Source organism: Microtus oregoni, unplaced genomic scaffold (genome assembly GCF_018167655.1).
Source record: "Microtus oregoni isolate MIOR12 unplaced genomic scaffold, Mior012 000050F_012, whole genome shotgun sequence".
NCBI lineage: Eukaryota > Metazoa > Chordata > Mammalia > Rodentia > Cricetidae > Microtus > Microtus oregoni.
In genome coordinates this window covers 29542-51589 of record NW_024543236.1, presented here as the reverse complement: position 1 = coordinate 51589, position 22048 = coordinate 29542, and the positions used below count along the sequence as shown (strand labels likewise).

The following is a 22048-nucleotide window of genomic DNA, read 5'->3' as shown; positions in this document are numbered from 1 at the left end:
TTCTCACAAAATTACTAAAATTACATTAAAGCTAATTCTAGAATATTGGATGTGGCACTATATCAATCTCGATTTTGCCAAGGTTTTATGTTAATGTGAGTATTACACATTTTTCAGGATGCAATAGTTTGAATCTATGCTTTCACACATAAAAACTGTGCAACCTGTAGTTTAAGTCTTCTAGAAATAGTTATAAAATAAGGTGGAAGACTAGGTTTAGAGTTTGTGTGTATCCCGGCTTCCCAGCTTCAAAGAATCAGTTTGCTCTTCAGAATAACAACCTCCTGGAAAAACATAAACTGAACTTTTAAAAGCTGAGTGGTATTTTCATCTTGTCAGCTTTAATTGAAAACTCAAGAATTCAAAAAATCATCTGAAAACATGAAACTTCCTCGTTCTATAAGGATAAAACCGAATGCCATTCTTACTTACTCCTCATTCGTAGAACACTCTGTGGACACTAACAATATTTTAACAATATTTTAAATCTATTTCTTAAATATAAACTTTATATGTAAGAATATATAGATTATTGTAAAGTCTTCAGGTGTTCTAACACATACATATCTCCACTATGAGGATAAGTGATTAAGGCTTTTGCATGTTTAGCACCTTCTGTGACTTAGTAAATCTATCTTGTAGAAGAAACCTAACTTAATTTTAAGAAAATCAAAAAAAGAAAGAAAAAATAAAAGAAATAGGAAAATCCCTTTTAAGGATTTTTTTTTCTATTTTTCTTTCCCTAGCCACCCAACAAGAAAAGGAGTTGGAGAAAAAAAAAACATAAAATTAGGAAAACCTTTGAAGAATAAACGTCGACATTGCCCAACGGTCTTGGTTTTAGTGGGGTTTTTTTTTGTTTTTTTGTTTTTTTGTTTTTGTAAGCCTATGTGTTTCTAGAGATGTATGACAATTGCTGATGGGCTCTTGTCTGTACCTGATAGTTAAGTGTTAATAGGTACGGAGTTAATCAGTAATCAGGAACAGGCATTCCCTTTGTTTTTAAACTTCCTCATTGATGAACAAATTACAGATGTCTTTTGTGGAATAATTGTTCATAAGTGAAACCCCAGCCCTGTAACACCCCTATTTCCAATGAGTCTGGGAAAATTGGAAGCAGCATCCCAGTCCCTGGCATCCATCCTACGCCCCTTCCCCCTGGGAGTTGCCTTGGTTCAGACTCCACCTTGGGGAAGCCTGCCAAGTCCTGACCCCTCTCCAGGAAGGGTCAGAACCACTCTCACAAGCTAGTTAACATATGGTCCCAGGTTTTGCATGGTCTCTCTCTGTCTCCCCACCCTCCTCCCAGGCAGAGACAGCTGCTGGTCTCAGAGCGGTGGTGGTGGGCCATGTGTCAGCAGGCAGTGGACCCCAGGCAGAGCAGGACTCTTGTACCTGAGCAATGGCTGGTCCCATTCAGGGAGACACATGGCGGGCAGGCAGAAGACAGAAACATGGATAGACACGACATGCAGAGTGAGGTTGAATGTTTATTTAGGGGGTTGTGTAGGGGAAAGGGTGAAGGGGAGAGAGAGAGAGAGAGAGAGAGAGAGAGAGAGAGAGAGAGAGAGAGAAGGGGGAGCCGAGAAGTGGGAAGTGAGGCAGAAGCAAAGCTGTCTCTCTGAGAGAAAGATGGAAAAGAGAATGCACTCAAGCAGGAAGCTGAAGATCAGATTGCCTCCATGGATGGGGGAGGGAGTGGGCGTGGCTTGACTCTTAAAGAGACAAAAAATATTCCCAAGGTCTTTCTTATATTAAAAAGCAGCAGATTAGACACCACAGTTAGAAGGAATTGGGGTGGCGAATTCTCAAAACTGCTTCCTGCTGATTTGTGGGCATTATCCTTGGGGGGCGGGGAACCTGAGAAGGCTGTGTGCTGGAATCTGAGAAAGCTATGTGCTGGCCACATCCTGGCATAGTTGGTCTGTTTGCTTCTGGCCGGTGTCTATGGCATGGAAATATCTGGTATCTCTTATCCTGTTTAAGGTATTGTCAGAACAAAGAACAAAGTTAAATTAAGGGAAAAAAAATAAGGACGAGGGAATTGAGGGGGATGTATCTGACCTGTTTAAGTTGGATTCTTTAATTCGGCTCACTGGAACTCTCAAGAACATTGCAGTCATTAAACGTGAGCATCTTGGGTTTGGTGTGATCTGGTCTAATTGGAGTTATTTTGCGTGGGTGGAGAGGATCGTTTTAAGATTTTTCTTAACAGATGGAAGTTTCCTATCAAAAGGTTCTGTTTTTCCAGCAGGCACAGGGCCCAGGCCCACGTGCTGGAAAACACCCTTCCTGTGCACCTTCTCTGCCAGACTGGATCAATGACTTCCTCTCGGTGAGTTCCCCTTTTTGCTTATGCTGGTAGGGTACCCAGGGTGACCCATTCACTTTTGGGGCTTTCCACTGAACTTGCACATCCATGTTCACCGTGACTATACTCACAAAAGTTAAATGGAATCAAACTAGATTAGATATTCATCAATAGTTAGATGAATAATCAAACTGAGATATATATGTATGTGTGTGTATGTATGTATGTATACACATATACGGGGGGGGGCGGGTTGAGAGAGAGATTTTATTCAGTTGTAAAGTAAGTATAAGATTTGCAGGACATGTTCAGTCACCCCAGTCAGGATATAGCTGAGGAACCCATCTTTTATATTTTCAAGTATGCACTTTTACAAAGAGCTTTGTAATTATCATCTTACATGTCACTTATTCTTCCTATATGCCAAGAACTGTGCTGAACACTTTACACAGATTATCTCATTAAAATTCTTAAATCAGCCCTGTGAGACATACAACAAATTGAGGCTAAGGGGAGGTTTCTCAAGGTCACACTGTTGGTAAGTGGAAAAGCTGAGATTAGAGACTAGGTAAAGCTCAGAATGTGAATGGTTCATTCATTCCTCTGACCACCCATTTATTATTTAATCCATTCAAGGATTCATTGAATCGATTTTATGGGACAGATACAGTCTAGGAATTAGTTTCAGCATGGCTGTTTCTGGTGGTGGCTCTATGACTTCTTTCTTAATCAGCCTCCTTTTCCCCAGCATTCAGTTTAGTTTTCCCTTCCTAACTCTGCTCAAGACGCAGCAATACCATTTTTGGGTATATATCCAAAGGATGCTCAATCGTGCCACGAGGACATGTGCTCAACTATGTTCATAGCAGTATTTTTTTGTCATAGCCAGATCCTGGGAACAGCCTAAATGCCCCTCAACCAAAGAATGGATAAGGAAAATGTGGTACATTTAAACAATGGAGTACTACACAGCAGAGAAAAATAATGACACCTTGAAATTTGTGGGCAAATGGATGGATCTAGAGACATCATATTGAGTGGGGCAACACAGATCCAGAAAGACAATTATCATATGTACTCACTCATAAGTGGTTTTTAAACATAAAGCAAAGAAAACCAACCTACAAATCACAATCCCAGAGAACCTAGACAACAATGAGGACCCAAAGAGAGACTTACATAGATCTAATCTACATGGGTAGTAGTAAAAGACAAGATTTCCTGAGTAAATTGGGAGCAGAATAGGGTTGAACGTGAGGAAAGAGAAAGGGAGTGGGGTGGAAAAAATGTATAGCTCAATAAAATCGGTAAAAAGGAAAAAAAATTGTTTGAGGCTACATTCTTAACCCAATTAAGATTGTTTACAAGATCACATATGGCAACAATACATTGTCCTTATTCTAAAATGGTTTGAGATATTGCCAAGTTTTTTAAAAGTAGTTATTGTTTTCACAGGATGTAAGCAATAATGTGAAAGATAAGAAGAGATTGTAAAACGACCATCTGTGACTCAGAAATTGGGGGTTGTTAAGACTAAAATCTAAAAGCTTTTCTACTCAGATGATGACATTTATATGATACTCTAGACTGGGATATACCTTTTTATTTGGTGCCTTTCAAGCCTCCTTGGTCTGAAATATTCATGAGTCAAAGAATAATGAACTTTTGAGTAATTTTTCTGTATTGAAGATCATCCCAAGGTTCATCATTGTGATAGCCCCTGATGGGTTCAGAATATAAAAACAACATATGCTTGTTGTTTGACTTTGGATACTTTCTTCTGTTTTGTGACAGGATCATTTGTCACCATATAATAGGCTGGCCCAGAACTCATGATCCTCTTGCCTCAGTTCCCTCACAGCTTTTGTTAGCATTATATATTATAGACCCTTTTCAGCACACCCAGAGGAAACAATAGGTCCTTAGTCAAATAATGATCTGAATTTTATTCCAACCTTAGACCTTACTTACTTTTTACATTATAGTAACCTATTTCTTTAAAATTTATTAATTCTGTAATTTAGTTTCTTCGTCTTTGTCCATATTCTGCTACCTTACTTCTACTTTTTACTTCTTAATATTGAGAATTGGACCCAGGACCTTGGACAGCATGAGCCCACAATCTTTCACTGAGACACAACCCTTTCCTGTCTTTCCAGTTTTTCAACTGACTCACTTGCTCCCAAGCATAGATATATGACTTTCAGAAAAATCAACTAGAAAAGTCAGTAATTTTTAGTTTACTGTCATTTATGATCTTCTAAAACTGTGCCCACTAATAAATAAATTCTAAAACTTATATTAGAATCCTATTTTAGTATGGTAAAGACAGGTTACATTATGATCAAGAATTATGTTTTTGGTTCCAAGTTTTATTTTTTGTTAAGAATCACAAAAAATAAAAGGAAGAAAGAAAAACATAAGTCAAAAATAACAAAAAAAAAAGAAAATGTCTAAGTAAGAGAGTGGCCTGTGTTGTTAGATACCTTAGACATACAGGGCCCACCTCTGTCCCCATTTCCTGACTACCTTGAGGTCCCGATGGCTTATGTAGTTAGTGCACTTGACTTTTCCTCTTCATGATAGATTGCTTTGGGTACTTTGTTGAATCTCAGAAGTCCATAGTTGGTAAAGTAATGACTTCTGGCTGCATTTGAGCCTTACCCACACACCTTATCTCTTCTTCCAGGTTAGACGACTTTATAACACCCCAGGCTGACTTGAGATCATGTCTGGATTTCTTTATGTTCAGAGCTTCCTGAGACTTTAAATGTCTAACTCCTGATGTGGCTGTTATTTCTGCTACTAGCCTCTTCCCTCTCTTTTTATCCATAGCAGAGCCACTGACAGTTCTTGAGCATTTCCCAGAAATGTTCAACAACTTGCATCTGTCTTGGCCTCAGGGCAAATGAGGTGACAAGTTTCTGGGCAAAGAGGTGAGTGATGAGGTGTTAGAATAACCCTCAGAGCTCATAACCCTTGAGCCTTCAAGGGCAAGGGGAAACGGGGAGGTGGGCCACGTCCTTCTTTACCTGACAGCCACCAAGAAGAAAAGAGTACTCTCACAAGCATGAGCTCCAACCAGGTGCCATAACATGGGTTCCAATCCAGTTTCCACACCATCTAAGCCCACATACAGTTGGATCTACTCCCTGTGATACCTTCAGGTCCATCTTGCACAGCAGTGGGACTAGGCTAAGTACAAATCCCTGAGCACAGTGCTTTGCTGATGTCATGCTAAGTCTTTTATGCATTGCATCCATTTCTTTTTGTCACACAAGTATAGTAATACCTTCCTGCCATGTGAAGGTGAGGACAGCACATAGCTTGTCTGTTTGTGAGTGGTTCCTTGCCCCTTTTAGGTTAACTGTGGCCCAAATTCATAACTCTCTTGGTGACTCAGATAGCTGATATACTGCCCCTATCTCTTCTGTTCCATCCTGTGGTAGATTGCTTCAGATCAGATGTGATCTATAATCTCAATAGCCCCCTGCCAGGGACCCATTGTCTCCTCCTAAGGAGTATTAACTCAAATTGTAATCATCTTACTACATGTTCTGGGAAGTTAGGTCCCCTAGAAGCTTTCCTGACCAATACCAGGAGAGGTTAACTCCTTTCCTAGGTCAGGAATAGGATTCTTACAGCAGCTACCCCCAACATAGGAGCTATGCCCAGAAGCTTGTACCTCTCAAGGATCCTTTGTCCTATGGCAAGCACTGAGCAACTCCCACTGCAGGGTCACCTGTACAGGAATGGAGGTTGAACCGAAGCCTCCTCTTTTCCTGGAGGTAAGGTATCCCTTGTCCTCCCACCAAGCTCATACTCTTGGGTTTACCCAGAGGTTCTAGACTCCACCAAGGAAATCCCATATTCCCCATCCTAAATCTTTCTTATAGGTTTAAATGGGAGCCTTTCTCACCTAGTTTTCTGGAATCTTTCATGTTCCAAGGTTTATTCTTGGAAAAGTTGGGAGAGTCGGGGAAGAGATCCCTGGTGGAGATCAACAGGAACTGGCACAAAGAGGGAGAAACCCAGGAGTCCTCCATCTTACTGCCTGTATATTGGGATGGGACCAAGCTCCAAGACAAGGGATTAGTCTCCTTGAAATTCAGAAAGTGGGGGTTGTGGCTTCAAGAGAAAGATACAAAGGAAGATTCTGTCAAGTCTCTCCACGGAATGGGACGTCCAGGTCTACAACAGGGCTACTTTCACAGTAACTCAGAAGAAGCTCAGGCTCCTTCCTCACATGAGAGCTCTTAACAAAGAGCTTGGACCACCTTCAGACTCAATGAAGCGAGGAACAGAAGTGGGTGTCACTTTCAGACATGGGTTCCTTGAGAACAGAATATCTCAAGGCTTTTCATAGGCAGATCCTGCATCTTCCTTGCTCTCAGAACACGGATTCATACACTCCCATCACTATCCTCTCCAAATCCATACCCTTTTCTAATTCAAGGGACTGATAAATTCACTGGAAAGAAATAGAGACTGACAGCTATGAACTGTTTTAAACTCTTCTTGGGCAGGACTGTAAGGATGTAGGCCTTACTCTTCTTAGAAATAAGTCTGGATGTTACACAGAGATACCCTGTCTCAAACAACAACAACTACAACAACAAACCCTCACACAAACAAATAAATAAAAACAAAAAGAGAAAGAAAGAAAAGAAAAGAAATAGAACTAGGTCTGGAGTCTCAAGAAAATAATCACAAAGCCATTTTAGCAAGGCAAGAAGTTTGACTTGCGCAGAATGGCACATAGCCGTGCCCAATCAAAGTCAAGAACACTGAGCAGAATCCCATTTGGTTTTTGGTTTTTATTTCTACCACAAAAGGGAGCCTGTGCCTTAGCCTGAGGGGTCAGAGCTGGGCCTGACATGATTATCCACTTGGGTAACTTGAATGGCTTAGCTGGTAATTGAAGCACAAATTCTGAGAATACCATGCATCGTGGAACACACATTTTGATTTGAAGAAGTGCTGGCCCGGGGGAAATTTCAATTTTTTTCAAGTGGATTCTCTATTATTAAAAAAAAAAGACTTTGTCTTATTTAACCCTTTAATAAAGACAATTTGCCTTATTCGCATTTCCCACAATCCCACCAAGCTGTGGTTCCAGTTGCAGAAATGATTGTACTACTCAGAGCTGGAAACCTCAGGCTAGGCAATTCTGAGACCTGAGTCCTGAGCTTCTCTTCAAGAAAAAGGAAGCATTTGTGTAACTAACAAAATTTAAGATCCTTACGCATTTTTTATTTTGATGCAGGCTTACACGCTGCCTCCCAGATATGCCTTGAACTCGTGCAATCTTTCCGCCTCATCCTCCCATAGTCTGATATTACAAACATGAGCCACCACACTTGGTTTAAGGTCAGGGACCATCTTAAATGCAGAATGCCTAGCATACCCAGTCTTTAATGGGGGGTTCAATAAATTCTAGCAAGAAAAATTAACACAATAATAGTTATAAGAAATCCTTGATATGATATTCAATGTTAACAACTTGGGCCTTTGGTGTTATATATAGTCTGTCATCACAATGTTTCTTAAATTGTTAACATAATTACTACCATTTTAGAAGTAAGAACACGGAGATTCAGAGAGGTTGAGTAACTTGGTCACAGTCACACTGCTGTGAAGTGGAAGGGCTGAGATTCAAATTCATGAAATCTGGCTTTAAAACCTGCCCTTTTGGGGCTGGAGAGATGGCTCAGTGGTTAAGAGCATTGCCTGCTCTTCCAAAGGTACTGAGTTCAATTCCCAGCAACTACATGGTGGCTCACAACCATCTGTAATGAGGTCTGGTGCCCTCTTCTGGCCTGCAGACATACACACGGACAGAATATTGTATACATAATAAATAAATAAATATTAAAAAAAACCTGCCCTTTTAAGCTTGCTACCATAACCAGAGCAATGCAAAACTAAAATTATACCTCCACTGCTTCAGGTCTCAGTTACTATGTTCATCATATGTGAATAACAATGCTACATGCTTGCACAGCATTATGAGACATAGTAGCTAGCATGTAAGAAAGTATCTGTCACATAGTGGGCATTAATGTCATCTGCCTTTCCTTTCACACCAATCAGAACAGGGAGGAATGAGGGGACGTGGAATGAAGGCATAGTGGTAGAGGAGCTAAACACCAAAGTTTCAGGGTCAGATGCTTCTGTTCCAGAAACTAGCCACGAACAGCCTGCAGATAGGTGGTCAGCATTGGGAAGACTAGAGTAATGGCCTCAGCCACCATATTCCGTAGTCTAAGGTCGGGAAGGTCCATAGGCAATGACCAGGACTGTTGAGTCAAATCAGAGGATCCAACCCTTTATTCAATTTCTATATCGCTTGGAGCTGATCATCTGACTCTGGATACAATTCCTATAGCTGAGGGGGTGGGTGCCTTGCCTGGTGTCCAGGAGCTTTCTTTAGCTGACTACGTATGACTCCCGGTCTCAGAGATAGACTTCAGCTCCTTTAAAGGAAGAATTTCCCAATAGATGGGAAGGAGTCTGAATCTGATGGTGAGCTCTCCATTTTTTTTTTTTTTTTTAAAAAAGTGTGTTCAGGTACTGTTAAACACAGGCAGAGGCCCACTGCCCCGGCAACCTCCTAAATCCACCGCAGCTATTTATTCAGGATCCATTGGCTGAGGCAGAGTGGAGGGCAGTGGAAAGCACGGAGTATTGTCCTAGTCTCCAGAAAGGGCAGGAAAGGTTTGGAAGGGAAAGCCTCACTACAGGCCTAAGTCTGCATGGTACCAAGAGGAGGTATGTCTCCCATGTTCTGGAAATGATGCAGACTTGAATGTTGACGTCAGAGACCTAGTTACAGACAATTGAGAAGGGGATTAGCAGCACATTGCTCTGTTGAGGTTAGGTAGAGGAGAAAGAACACCAAGAGAAAGGTGCCACTCCTGCCACAGAAAACTCGGTGGAGAAGGGGCATTTAATCCAAGCAGATCTATAACAAGTGCGGCCAAGAGGAGTTGGTAACATGGAAGACAGCACCTGGCATACAACAGGCACTTAGTAAGAATAAAGACTTAGCAGGGACTCCCCTCCCCAGTCTAAAGAGCGCAAATGGAGGGCCTCACGAAAGAACCATGAGGCTGAGTACAGGAGCAGATACAACATGGCCCATATCTAGCGTGAGCAGACAGATCGGGGTAGAAGAATAACCTACTCATAAACAAAAGCATAGCCTGCTGAAAAGGGCACTGAGAGCCAAGATTAGAAGGCAGAGTCCCAGTATACAGATGGGCAAACTGAGTTCAGCTAATGGAAAAGGACTGGCCCTGGAAATCTCTGCACATGAAGCTAGAGGAAAATGTAGGCCTGGCTACAATGGAGCTAAAATCAAGAGTGAATACACTCAAAATATGCACCAACAACCCAGATAACCTCTTAGTCCCAAAGGGTTCCCAGGCTGTTTGGTGTGGTAAATTGACTCTAGCTGGAAGCCTGACTCTTCCCACTGTCTCCCTCTCCACACCCCCTTCTCTCTCTTTCTCCCTCCCTTCCCCCTTCTCCTCTTTCCCTCCTTTGCTATCTTCCCAGAACCCTGCCCTGCTAAAGGGAGGAAAGCATCAAAAGAAAATGCCTTATTACAAAGCAGCCTCTGTTCATTGCCTTGGCTGTTGTTAGAGGGGCAGGGAAAGGTTCTGCCTCTGTGCATGCTTACGTGGGCTCAGGAGGGTACCGATGAGGCAAAGTTTGGGACTCAGCTACATATATCTGTCTTCTCTTTGTCTCTTCACATTCAGCATGAAACCTAGAAATAAGAAGTGCACAGTGAGATGCACCATGTTCACCAGCACTGTCAGATAAATAGCAACCGTATTTTCAGGTATGATATATTCCACATGTTGCATGAGATATAGATATATATTTATATGCACTTTATCATTTAGCACAGAAACTTAAATAAGTTTCCTCTAATATGAAGTCCTACAATGATCTTCTCTTTTTAAAACTTTTCTCCACCCCCTTTATTGAAAACAGATTCTTTTCAAGTTCACTATAATCTGAATACAATTTCTCCTGACTCCCTTTCTCTACTCCTCCCAGCTCCACCCAGTCTCTTTCATCCAGGTCCACTTCCTTTCTGTCTCTCATTTTAAAAAACAGGCTTCTAAGATATAACAACAAACCACAACAAAATAAAATATAATAAAACAAAAATAAAGAATAATGTTTATTATTGTATCTTGCATTCTATTTTCTCCACGTGCTAAGTGCTGAGATTGTAGGCATGAACCACCAGTCTTGGCTAAGAGGATTTGGGGGGGTGGGTTCTATTGTTTTTTAAATTGATCAATTTGTTTTTTAAATTTCATTTTACATTCCAACCACAGTTCTGCCTCCCACCTCTGCTCACACTCCCCATGCCTCCCCACAGCAGCCCACACCTTCTCTACTCCTCCCGAGGGGTAAGGGCACATTAATTTGGGGCAGTACCAAGTCCCTCTTTCCTGCATTAAGGATAGCATCACATCTCAACACAGAGAATGGGCACCAACAAACAAGGCTGAGCACCAAGGATAGAACCTGATCCCACTGATGGGGGCCCCCTCAGATAGTCCAAACTTCACAACTATCTCTCCACATACAGAAGGCCCATCTGAGTCCATCAATTACTGGAGAAGCCTCTATAATGATAGTTGGGGTAGTCACCAATCTGATAATAGGGGAAGGCCGGTTCAGGAACCCTTTCCACTACTGCTAGGAATCTTAGCTGGGATCATCCTTGTGGATTCTTGGGAATTTCCCTAGCACCAGGTTTCTCCCTAAAACCATAGTGACTCTCTCTATCAAGTTCCCTCTTACATTGCTTTCCCACTTCATTCTCTATGACCATCCTGTTCCCTCATGTTCTCCTTCCCTATTGCCTCTCCTTCACCACCTCCTCACCCCCAGTTTACCCAGGGGATTTCATCTAATTCCCCTTCCCAAGGCGATCCATGCATCCCTCCTTGGGGCTTCCTTGTTACCTAGCTTCTCTGGAGCTCTGGATGGCAGCCTGGTTACCCTTTGCTTTACATCTAATATACACTTAGAAGTGAGTGCATACTATGTTTGTCTTTCTGAGTCTGGGTTACCTCACTCAGAATTTTTTTTCTAGTTCCATCATTTAACCTGCAAATATCATGATGTCTTTTTTTCTGAAATAACAATAATACTCTATTATATAAGTGGACAGCATTTTCTTTATCCATTATTATATTGTGAGACATCTAGGTTGTTTCTAATTTTGGGCTATTGGGAATAGAGTGGAAATGAACATGGAATAGCTAGTGACCTTCTGGGAGGTTGAAGTGTCCTTGGGGTATATGCCCCAAGTGCTATATGTGGAATATGAGGTAGTTTGAGTCCCATCTGGAGTACAAGTATTGAAGAGATCAGGATACAAGGAACCTATCTAAACACAATAAAAACAATTTACAGCAAGCCAACAGCCAGCATCAAATTACACGGAGAGAAACTCAAAGTGATTCCACTAAAATTAGGAAGAATACAAGGATGTCCACTCCCTCCGTATCTTTTCAATATAGTATTAGTTGACCTAGCTAGAGCAATAAGACAACAAAAGGAGATCAAGGGATACAAATTGGAAAGGAAGAAAAGTCAAACTTTCATTATTTGCAGATGATATGATAGTACATATAAGTGACCACAAAAACTCTACCAGAGAACTCCTACAGCAGATAAACACCTTCAGTAATGTGGCAGGATACAAGATCAACACAAAACAATCAGTAGCCCTCCTATATAGAAATGATAAAATAAAGAGAAAGAACTCACAGAAACATCCCTTTTTGCAAGAGCCACAAATATAAATTATCTTGGGGTAGCTATAACTAAGCAACTGAAACACCTATATGACAAGAACTTTAAGTCTCTAAAGAAAGAAACTGAAGAAGATATCAGAAAATGGAAAGATCTCCCACGCTCATGGATGCTCTTGCATAGGTAGGACCAACATAATATAAATGGCAATCTTACCAAAAACATTCTAGAGATTCAAAGAAATGCCCATCAAAATCCAAACACAATTGCTCACAGACTAATAGAACAATATTCAACTTCATGTGAAAAAAAAATTACAATAGTTAAAACAATCCTGTACAATAAAGGAACTTCCAGAGGCATCACCATCCCTGAATTAAAACTTCACCATAGCGCTGTAGTGATAAAAACAGTTTGGTATTGGCATAAAAGCAGACACATGGACCAATGAATTAAATTAAAGCCCCAGGTATTAATTCCTCTGGGCAATGTGCCTTGCCTTCTCTGAGGAGTAGATGAAGGTTGGGGGGACGGGTAAGAAGAGGGAATGGGCTGAGGAGAGGGAATAGAAACTTGGATGGTATGTAAATGAAAAAAATAGATTGTTTTCTTTTTAAAAATACTCACTTTTCTAACTCATCTGAACATACATGAAATATTTATTTAATGATTTTGTATATTGAGACATATACTAGGTGATGTATGAAAAGAGGACATATTTCAGAAAACCTCTCATTTTTGAAACTTACAAAGCATGCAGTGAGATACATAAACATGCAGAAAGTGACAGCACCTTAGGGTTTTGTGAACCAATAGCTACCGCACATTTAGTTATTGCCGTAAATGGAGTGATGGACAGTATTGGCAACGTTAAGAAACAAAATGAGCAGCCTGACCAAGATTATAAAAACTGCCTTTCAAGCCCGGAAACTAAGGCGTCTTTTAAAAGAGAAAGGAGGTATGCTAGAGAGGGTTTCAGGAAGCTACCCATACTCTCAAATATGACCGCATATCAGCAACATATTATTATTAATTCCCCATGATACTGGCATGTTGAACCACCTGCAGGTAAAGTTGAAGTAAAATTGATGGGACTGAGTAATTCAAAGTATCCTTCATTGTTAGCTTACCATGCTTCAAAGAATATAAGGTTTGTTCTTATAATTGTTGTTGTTATTATTTTTATTGTTATTATTTTTCCTTTGATTGAAAATAGATTGTTTTCTCATGCAACAAATGTCCCAAGAATCCTATCAAAGCACTAAACTCAACCTGGAATCCAGTATGCTCAAAGGACCTGATGCAGACCCTTTGCAGAGACTCTGAACGTTGGCGCGGTTCCTCTGACTTCACAAGGGCTTTGATGAAGCTGTTACCAGGTGTGGGGATGTAGCTCAGAGGTAGAGCACATGTTTCGCATATATGAGGCCCCGGGTTTGAGCCCCGGCATCTCCAAAACAATACTTTTAACCTTTGATTTTCTTTTTTCAGGATGTTTCTGTACAAGGTGTCCCAGAATTTAAAGTCCCGTGATGAGGTTATATATGCATAGCTAATTATTGGATAAAATTGCTCATTTGTCACCGTGACAGCAATGTTCATCTTTGTGACGACATTTCCATAGATACCACCATGGTCTGGTGAGTACAATGTGGTCGGGCTTTTAGGGATATGCTTTGTTCACAGAGCGGAAAAAAAAAGAAAAGCTCTGCATTCGTAGTGGGGACAGTTTCTCTAATGGGTATGCTTTCTTGGGTGAAAACAAGGGTGAAGAGTTCTTCCTTTGAGAGGAAGTAAGGGAGGGCTGGGCTGAGCCATTCCTGGTTACTAAAGGGGGAGGCAGCATTGCGGTTGTCATAGAAACCGGGGTCATTATGGCGACTCTTTTCAAATGGCGACCTGACGATGTCCTGGAAAGGAGCATTCAGTTCCTGGTGTTTGGACTGAGTTGAGCTTATGGATTCCCGGAGGTGAGCACCAGAATCTTTCTGAGGGTTGGGAGGCAGATGCAGGGATTCCAGACCCAAGTAGGACCACTCCTACCTCGGGGTTTGCAGCCTGTGTTTCTCCGGAAGGAGAGAGACTTGGGACCATTCTGCCTCCTCCTGTGCTGTTCTGTACAGGGCTGTGCTGGAGCCATTGTCCAGGAGGGGAGTTGTCGGAGAGTGAGCAGGAGGGAAATGAGGCCAAATGAGCACTCTGTGATCCCGACTTCCCACTCTGTGCGTGAGATTGCTCGCTGACATTTGAGGTTTTCCGTATGTTTCATAGAAATGTTAGAAATGTTTTATCAGATATGTGTATTTCTAACTTTTCTCCTAGCCTCAGACTTATCATCTCAATTCTCATCCATGTCTTTGGAAGAGCGGGAGATTTTCAATTGTAAGATCCCACCTTCTCTAGTTCTTCAATTACGGTTTTTATTCGGTGTCTTGTCTGCGAAATCTTTGCCTGGCACTCAGTGACAGGGATTTTCTTCTTGTGTTCTGTTTGACATTTATAGGCTGATTTTTATATTTTTACATCCGTAATTTATTTTGAATGGTCTTCACATATGATACGATGTAGGTCCTTGTTTATATTTGTGGGTATGGATATACACTTGCCTCAGTATTGCTTCCTGAAAGGCCATCTTTATGCATCAAATTGCCTTGTTTATTTGTGAAACATCAGTTCTCCAATTATCCAATCATGGTACATATGCCAGTAATCCCAGTGCCTGGGAGGCTGCAGCAGGAGTATGGTCAGTTCTTCTCAGCACACACTACACGCACTACACACAAGCTTGATGCCAGCATCAGGTACAGGAAAAATGTTGACTCGATATAGGCAGTGGTCTGCAAATGTGTGGATGTGAGCGTGGAATGTTGGTTTTGGACTTTTTCTTGCCAACTTTGATTCAATAGCATGCTGGTCCAATTACTGTAGGTTCAAACAGAGGTCTCCTATCAGGCAATGCTGTTCTCTAACATTTGTCTGTTTCTAAGGTTTACACAAGCTATATATTTAGTCTACAATGTTTAGAGTTATCCACTCAATTTTTAAAAAGAATAAGTGCTATTTTGTTGTTAGTGCATCCAATCTGTAGCTCAGTTTTGAATCAACAGAAATCTTACTAATAATGAATTGTTTGAGCCGCGAACATAGTTGTCCTTCATTAAGACAGGTTGTCTCCAATTCAGCAATGTTTGGAAATCTCTCGGCCTATCAGCACTATGGATCTATCTGTCGGGATAATGCACAAATATTTGTACTTTTTGATTCATCTATAACTGCTATTATTTTTTAAACAAATTTATACATATTGTTTTTTCTGTGAACAAATTATTAAATCTTCTGTAAACTGTCAGGAAACAAGTGTCAATGAAACTTACAAAGGATATTTTTTGTTGAAAGCATGGATTATCCCATGATGAAAACGTTATTTGATGTGTAATGCAGTTTGTCGTTAAATTCTTATCGGCATTTACAGGTTATTATTGACAGTCTGAAACAAATGAGAGAAATGTCCCAGAGACAAATCCATGGCCATCGTCACAGGAATCTCATTCAGACCACATAATTTAGTAGCTCTCACCATCCTGTGTGTGGTCAGAGATGAGTCTGTTGTAACGTGATTGTACCCCTTGAGCTCTCAGTAAATACCAGGAAGCTAGGAGAGTGAGAATGAGAGGTGTCTGTGTGTGTGTGTACAGGAATTCCTTGGCAGAGGCTGGTCTGCAAAGCCTGGTTGATTGACTCTTAGACCTGCAGTGATATGGAGATGGTGGAAGTCGCAGTCCCAATGCCTAATTACAGTTTCCTTTGTGTTCTCTTGAGCCCATGAGTAGCCACGCCTTGGGCCCCCTGTGTTGGACTTACCTAACACCTTGTCACTAACAGATGACGTTGGACCTGACATTTAAAATATCAGAATATGTCTCCTTAACAAAGCTCTAAGCTTCTGCGAGTCAAAGTACTGTGTGTCATCACATAGCAGCTAGTAGCTGAGGTTTCTCTGCTTTACCATAATAGTCTACTTAATATTATCTCCAATGCACTGAAGGAGAGTCTATAGTTTCTTCATTCTGTTATTATAAAAACTTCATGAAACTGTTTCCACATTGTAACATGCAATTTGTACTAACATAAACCTGTCTCAATCATGTTTATTCACAGATATTTGATTCCAGAATGAACTCACTTCTTCCTTCGAGGTGAGAGCTGTGTGTTTACATTGACAATTGTTAGTGTGTGTTGTGTATATACTCATGCTTGTGCAGATATCTCCCTGGATATATATGTGTGAATGTTAGTTAATCACTTACTGCTGTGATAGGTTATGTGTTATAATTCTCCTGGTCCTCTTCAATGATTACCTGGTGTGTAGTACACTGCTTACTTATCTCCATATTTCTTTACTCATGTGCTGACTTATATCAGTATGGCTCAACACCCATTTTCCTAAACTGTTTTCATCTATTGCCGTTCTCTATTTCCATGCTCCATTTGTCCCAGTATTGGCTAGAGGAATCCATTTAAGATGGCATCAATGAATACCGCAAATTCACCTTAAGCTTAGGAGCTCACAGCCCTGCTTCAGGGAAAGTTTGCCCCAAATTAACAGCTCTGCTCTGGTAGGGGAGGGTTACCCCAGCCAGGTTGTTACAGCTCTGCTTAGATCCTCAGAAGAGTAACAACTCTGCTCTGCTAAGAGAAACTTTTCCAGTTCTGCTCCCCTCTCCTCCGCTTGGCTCCAGTTGAAGTCATTGCTTCTCTGTTCTTCTTAGGCAAAGAAGGTCTTACCCAAGCCTCATTCAAGAGATTCACTGGGAGGGAAGAGTCCAGGAGGTGGCTGACCCTGCAAGAGTGTGAAAGGCAGCTACCAACTGAACAGGTACAGGGTGGTTTCATGCTCAGTGATTAGCTTGTTTTCCTGCTCTGGGATTGGTTCCTTTTATGCTGAGAGATTGGTTAGTTTGTTTTGCTGAATTGGTAAGTGGAAGAGTGTGTTTCTGTGGCTTTGGTTTCAGGGGCAAAGTGTGTTTATTTCACTGGCCTTTTTAAAACGTTGGGCTCTGGTTTCAGGGCCAGTGAATTGATTCTAGTCTCAGGGTCAGTGTATGTTTCTTTTGCTCTGGTTTCAGGATCAGGGTGTGCTGCTTTGGACAGAAAGGGGTGTTGTTTCCCCTAGAAACAGATATGCAGTCCATTGTGGGCCAGCAAGTGAGTGCTGAGAACCCAGCCCAGGTCTTCTGTAAGAACAGCAAGTCCTGTTAACCATGGGGCAATCTCTGAAGTCCAAGTCACCAAATATAAAACGTAATTTGTATTTTTCCACTTTTCCCCATAATGACAATAGACATCTTCTTATACTCAGGTAGGTATAAGTTTCATTATTATTTACCAATCCATAAAGTTTCTTTATGATACTTAGGTTCTCATACCCAACCACTGCCCAACCCTGTCTGCAGAAAAATACAACAATCTGATATTATAGACAAATTTATATATGCTGGAATGTATTAGGATAGAACCAGAGTTTAGAGACATCTGGCCTTCATTCATCTTGAATATATGTTTAAATTTATCTCTTTTGTTGCCCATGATAATTGTTCATTCTTAATATTAAATAGTGTAGCATTGTATAGCTACACGGCAAGTTTTATAATTTAGTTTATTTCATGTGTATATATGCTTGCCTACATATAGGTATGAAGAGCGCATGCATGCCTGTTGCCCATGGAAGCCAAGAGAGGATATTGAATCCCTTGGCACTGGAGTTAACAGTTGAAAACTGCCATGCTGGTTTTGGGAAATGTGTCTTTGCCTGTTGCCTGTTGCTGAGGTTGTTTTCAATTTCAGTGTCTTGTATATAAAGCTGTTGTGAACTGAAATAAATAAGTCTTTAAAAGAAAATATGTCCTCTTTCTCCAGGTTATATATTTGGGTTGTGATGGCCAGATGACAATTAACATATGAAGAAACAGAAAAAGATTTTTCCAAGTTATCATCCTGTTTTCCATGGCCACCAGCAGTGGGTATGGGAGAGTCATCCTCCACAAACTTGCCAGGTCTTTGTATGACAAGTCTTTATTTCTGAGTATTTTATGGGGTTGTCTAGAGTCCCCTCAGAGTCACCTGTTGATGGAGGAAGGTCATTGGCTAATAAAGGAACTGCCTTGGCCCATTTTATTGGTTAGAAGATAGGTGGGAGGAGTAAACAGAACAGAACGCTGGGAGGAAGAGGAAGTGAGCTCAGACTCCACAGCTCTCCTCTCGGGGGCAGAAGCCTCAGAGAGACGCCATGCCCCGCTCCTGGGCAGACACACGAGATGAAGCTCCGACCTAGAATCTTCCCGGTAAGACCGGTGCTCACAGATTATTAGAGATGGGTTGATCGGGATAACAGAATTAGCCAGTAAGGTCTAGGACTAAAGGGCCAAGCAGTGTTTAAATGAATACAGTTTCCGTGTAATTATTTTGGATAAAGCTAGCCGTGGGGGCGGCCGGGTGCCGGGGACGCAGCCCCGCCGCCCTTATTACTACAACCTGTCTCTCTTCCCTAAGTGTTAAGGATGTTGCTGCTGTATGTTTCTCTGAGTGGAGCATCTACTCACCCTTCTGGTCAAGTTTTATTTCCTGAATTGTCTATTTTCTTAGTGTCTCCTTTAGAAGCTTTCTGTATTCTGGATAAAAGAAGACTGTCATCTGATATACAATTTCCCACATTCATTTTCCCAGGTAAGAAAAATATGTTTCTATCATATATTTGGAAGAATAGATATTTTCTCACTTTATGGAATTCATAACACTCCAGTTCTTCATTTAATGAAAGGGGGTTTGCCATATCTAAGAAGTTTGTTTGTAATTCATGAACCTGAACATCCAATTGTATTCTGCTACAAGATTCATGTTTAGGTTGTAATTTGGACTTCTTTTAGGTTTATTTTCCCTATTTACTGAGGGTCTGCCTGTATGTCTGTGTGTGCCAAATACACGTTTGAGTGCAGATGCCCACTGAGACCAGAAGAGACTGTCAGTTCCCCTGGATCTGGAGTTACAGACATCTGTCACCCACCATATGGGTGCTGGAAACTGAAGTCAGGTCCTCTGCAATAGCAAAAGGCACTCTTAACTTTTGAGATGTCTCTCTAGTCCTGTGTAGATCATTTGTTCATTCTCGATTGACTTTTGTATCCTGCGATATACGATTGTCTATATTTATATTTGTGCATGGGGAGGTCTGCTTGTCCCAAAATAAGACAGAAAGACAGGGCATTGAAGGGGATATGAGAGGGAACACACAGCCCCTCACCCTGTAATCATTTTTACATTTTCCTGACATTCAAGAGACCTCAAGCCAACTGATAGAGCCAAAATTACCTGCAGATATGATGCAACTATTCCTAAAGACATCCCAAATAATGTTTAAAAATAACAACAAATAAACTAGAGTCTGAAGATAGGGTTCATTCTTTAATATCACTGGATGTCTTCCAGAGGATCCAGGGTTGATACCCAACACCTACCCGATGGTTCACAACTGTCTGTAACTCCAGTTCCGAGAGATCTCATAAAGTCTGGTACTGTCTGTGGGCATTAGGTACTCACGTGGTGCACAGACTTCCCTGTGGAAAAGCATTCAAAAGCAGAAAATAAAAAACGCAGTTATGCTTTCTTAGGGGCAGAATACTTGTAGCCTTGAGATGGATGATGATAGCACTCTATTCTATCGCCTAAGTCACATAATCACCTTACAATTTAATTTACTGAAAGAAACTTTAAAAGGAATAAGCACATTTAAAAGCATTGCTTTTTAGTTTCATTTTTTACTTTTTAATAACCTATTGAATATTTTTTTCCTAATGGAAAAATAGAACCCATTTAAAGAGTAAAAATATTCTTATAGTTAATTTAAAAACCTGAATATAGGCTTTAATGTAATTTAATCTTGAAATTTTCTGAATTACATTCTTTCAGCAATGTAACTTTAGAGCCATAAAAATCCTCCCATTTCTCCCTCTCCCACTGTACCTCCCTCCCTGCCCACCTCACATACCCTTTGCAATGACACCTAATCTCAAGTCTCTCTCCAGTCCACTCTCAGGCCATCATGCAGGAGCCATCCTTATTCTGTGTGAGCTTCTATCCACAGGATTAATAAGCTCACAACCTTTGCTTCATCCTGGCTGTTTCTGAAATTCTTTACTGCTTCCTAGATTCATCTTTACCAGGGTCAAGGTCATCAAAGCGACAGGGTTATCCTCAGGCTGCTGGTCACTGTGCTGGGCTGTACCTCCCTACCACCACCAAGAGTCCCAGAAATCCTCGGTGAAGAGCATATGCCTGCTTCACTGAAGTGTCTTTGAGTCTTTGCTAAAGGTGTCCCCTCACACATGTGTGACACTTCTGTCCCCTTCATATTCTTTTCTGTCTTATTGTCATTTCCAATCAGGCACGCTGTCTACATTTCTCTAGGTTTATAAGGAGTTTGGAAGTCAGGTGTTCATCCTCCAAGTTTGTTCCTTTATAAGGTTGTTTCAAGCTGGGGTTCTTCATATTCACTGTGAGTTTCAGGATAAGCCCATTAGTTTATGAAAAGTCTGTTAGAGTTCTGTTGGTATTGCACTGGATCTATAGGACTGTATGAGGAGAACAGACACCTGTATCTTCCATTGCATGAAGATGATTGTAGCGTGAGTTCTAATTGGTCTTAATAATAAAATCTGGAGTCAGATATTAAGTGGTTGGAGCTATAAGATCAGAACAGCAGAGCAGCCAGACACTAGATCTTTCCTCGACAAAATCCTCAGACCAAATGGAGCATCCTGTCTCTACAAGACCTCAGACTGACTGCCTGGATCTCCTATCTCCTCCCACCTTATATTCCTCTCTTTTCCCAGCCACATTCCTTTCATTCTCCATCTCCCTCGTGCTGGGATTAAAGGTGTGTGACACCAAAGCACTTTGATGAAAGATGTGAGTCACCACTGCCTGAATCTGTTTCTTTTTTAGACTGGATCAATCTAATGTAGACCAGGATGGCCTTGAACTCACAGAGTTCTGTTTCTTAAGTGTTGGGAAAGGTGAGTTCCAACACTGCCTGTCTTCTGTGGCTAACTAGTGGCTATCTGTACACACTGATTCTCAGGCAAGCTTTATTGTCATGGAAGAAACAAAATATCGCCACAGTCGATGAATCTATACATCTTTACTCTCAGCAATGAGTTGTCCCATTCAGTGTCTAGGCACTACAGAGAAGTGGGCAGGGTTTTCCTAATTATTTCATATTTCCTGATGCTATCTCCAGTGACAGGGATTTTAAATTACAGCCTCCACACATTCATTTCACTGTGGTCAGCTGTCTGTGTTAAATTTAGACAGAGTTATTGATGAATCTTTTAGGTTAAAATATTTAATTACATTCTCTATGATGAAAATGTCTTTGATGCAAACATATATTTGCTGTGTTTAAAATTCAGTACTTTGAAGTTGCAAGTGAATTATGAGAACAGAAACAAATGTCCAACACCCAGTTTGGGGGAAAATTTCTAAGGCAGCCACAGGTCAAAGGTTTGCCCCAATGGCATCTTTGGAATCATAGAGATAGTCCTTTACCTCCCAGCTAGCTCCATCAGGGAGGTGCTGAGATCACGGTGGAGAGAAAGAAGGGGATACATGTGAAGAGTTAGGTATGTATGTGTAACTCCAGAAAGGTTTGTATTATGAAGAATACTTAGGTAATTATTTTCAAAATATCTAATATTATTTTCCCCAACACAAAAAGGAAGAGGTTAGTACTCGTGTGTTTTCCCTCTTGTTTTCCCATCCAGTCATGCAGATTTTAGCAGTGTTGCTGTGGACTTGTACAGAGGGGGTGTTTTATGTATGGTTCTTTCCATGTTTATTATAACCATGACGCCTGCTAAGTGTTGCTCTGATACCTACTTCCCTGTGCAGTTACTA

General features: G+C 41.0%; 1 long non-coding RNA gene and 1 other non-coding gene across 2 annotated transcripts; both read left to right on the top strand.

The window, feature by feature from the left end:
* The first annotated feature begins 13483 nt into the window (after nucleotides 1-13483).
* On the top strand, nucleotides 13484-13555 carry Trnaa-cgc. The gene has a single exon. It is a non-coding gene; the product is annotated as a tRNA-Ala (tRNA).
* Nucleotides 13556-14012: 457 nt separating this feature from the next.
* LOC121436962 lies at nucleotides 14013-17293 on the top strand. The gene is made up of 4 exons (XR_005972883.1): nucleotides 14013-14070; nucleotides 16259-16296; nucleotides 16870-16976; nucleotides 17227-17293. It is a non-coding gene; the product is annotated as an uncharacterized LOC121436962 (long non-coding RNA).
* The last annotated feature ends 4755 nt before the right edge of the window (nucleotides 17294-22048 follow it).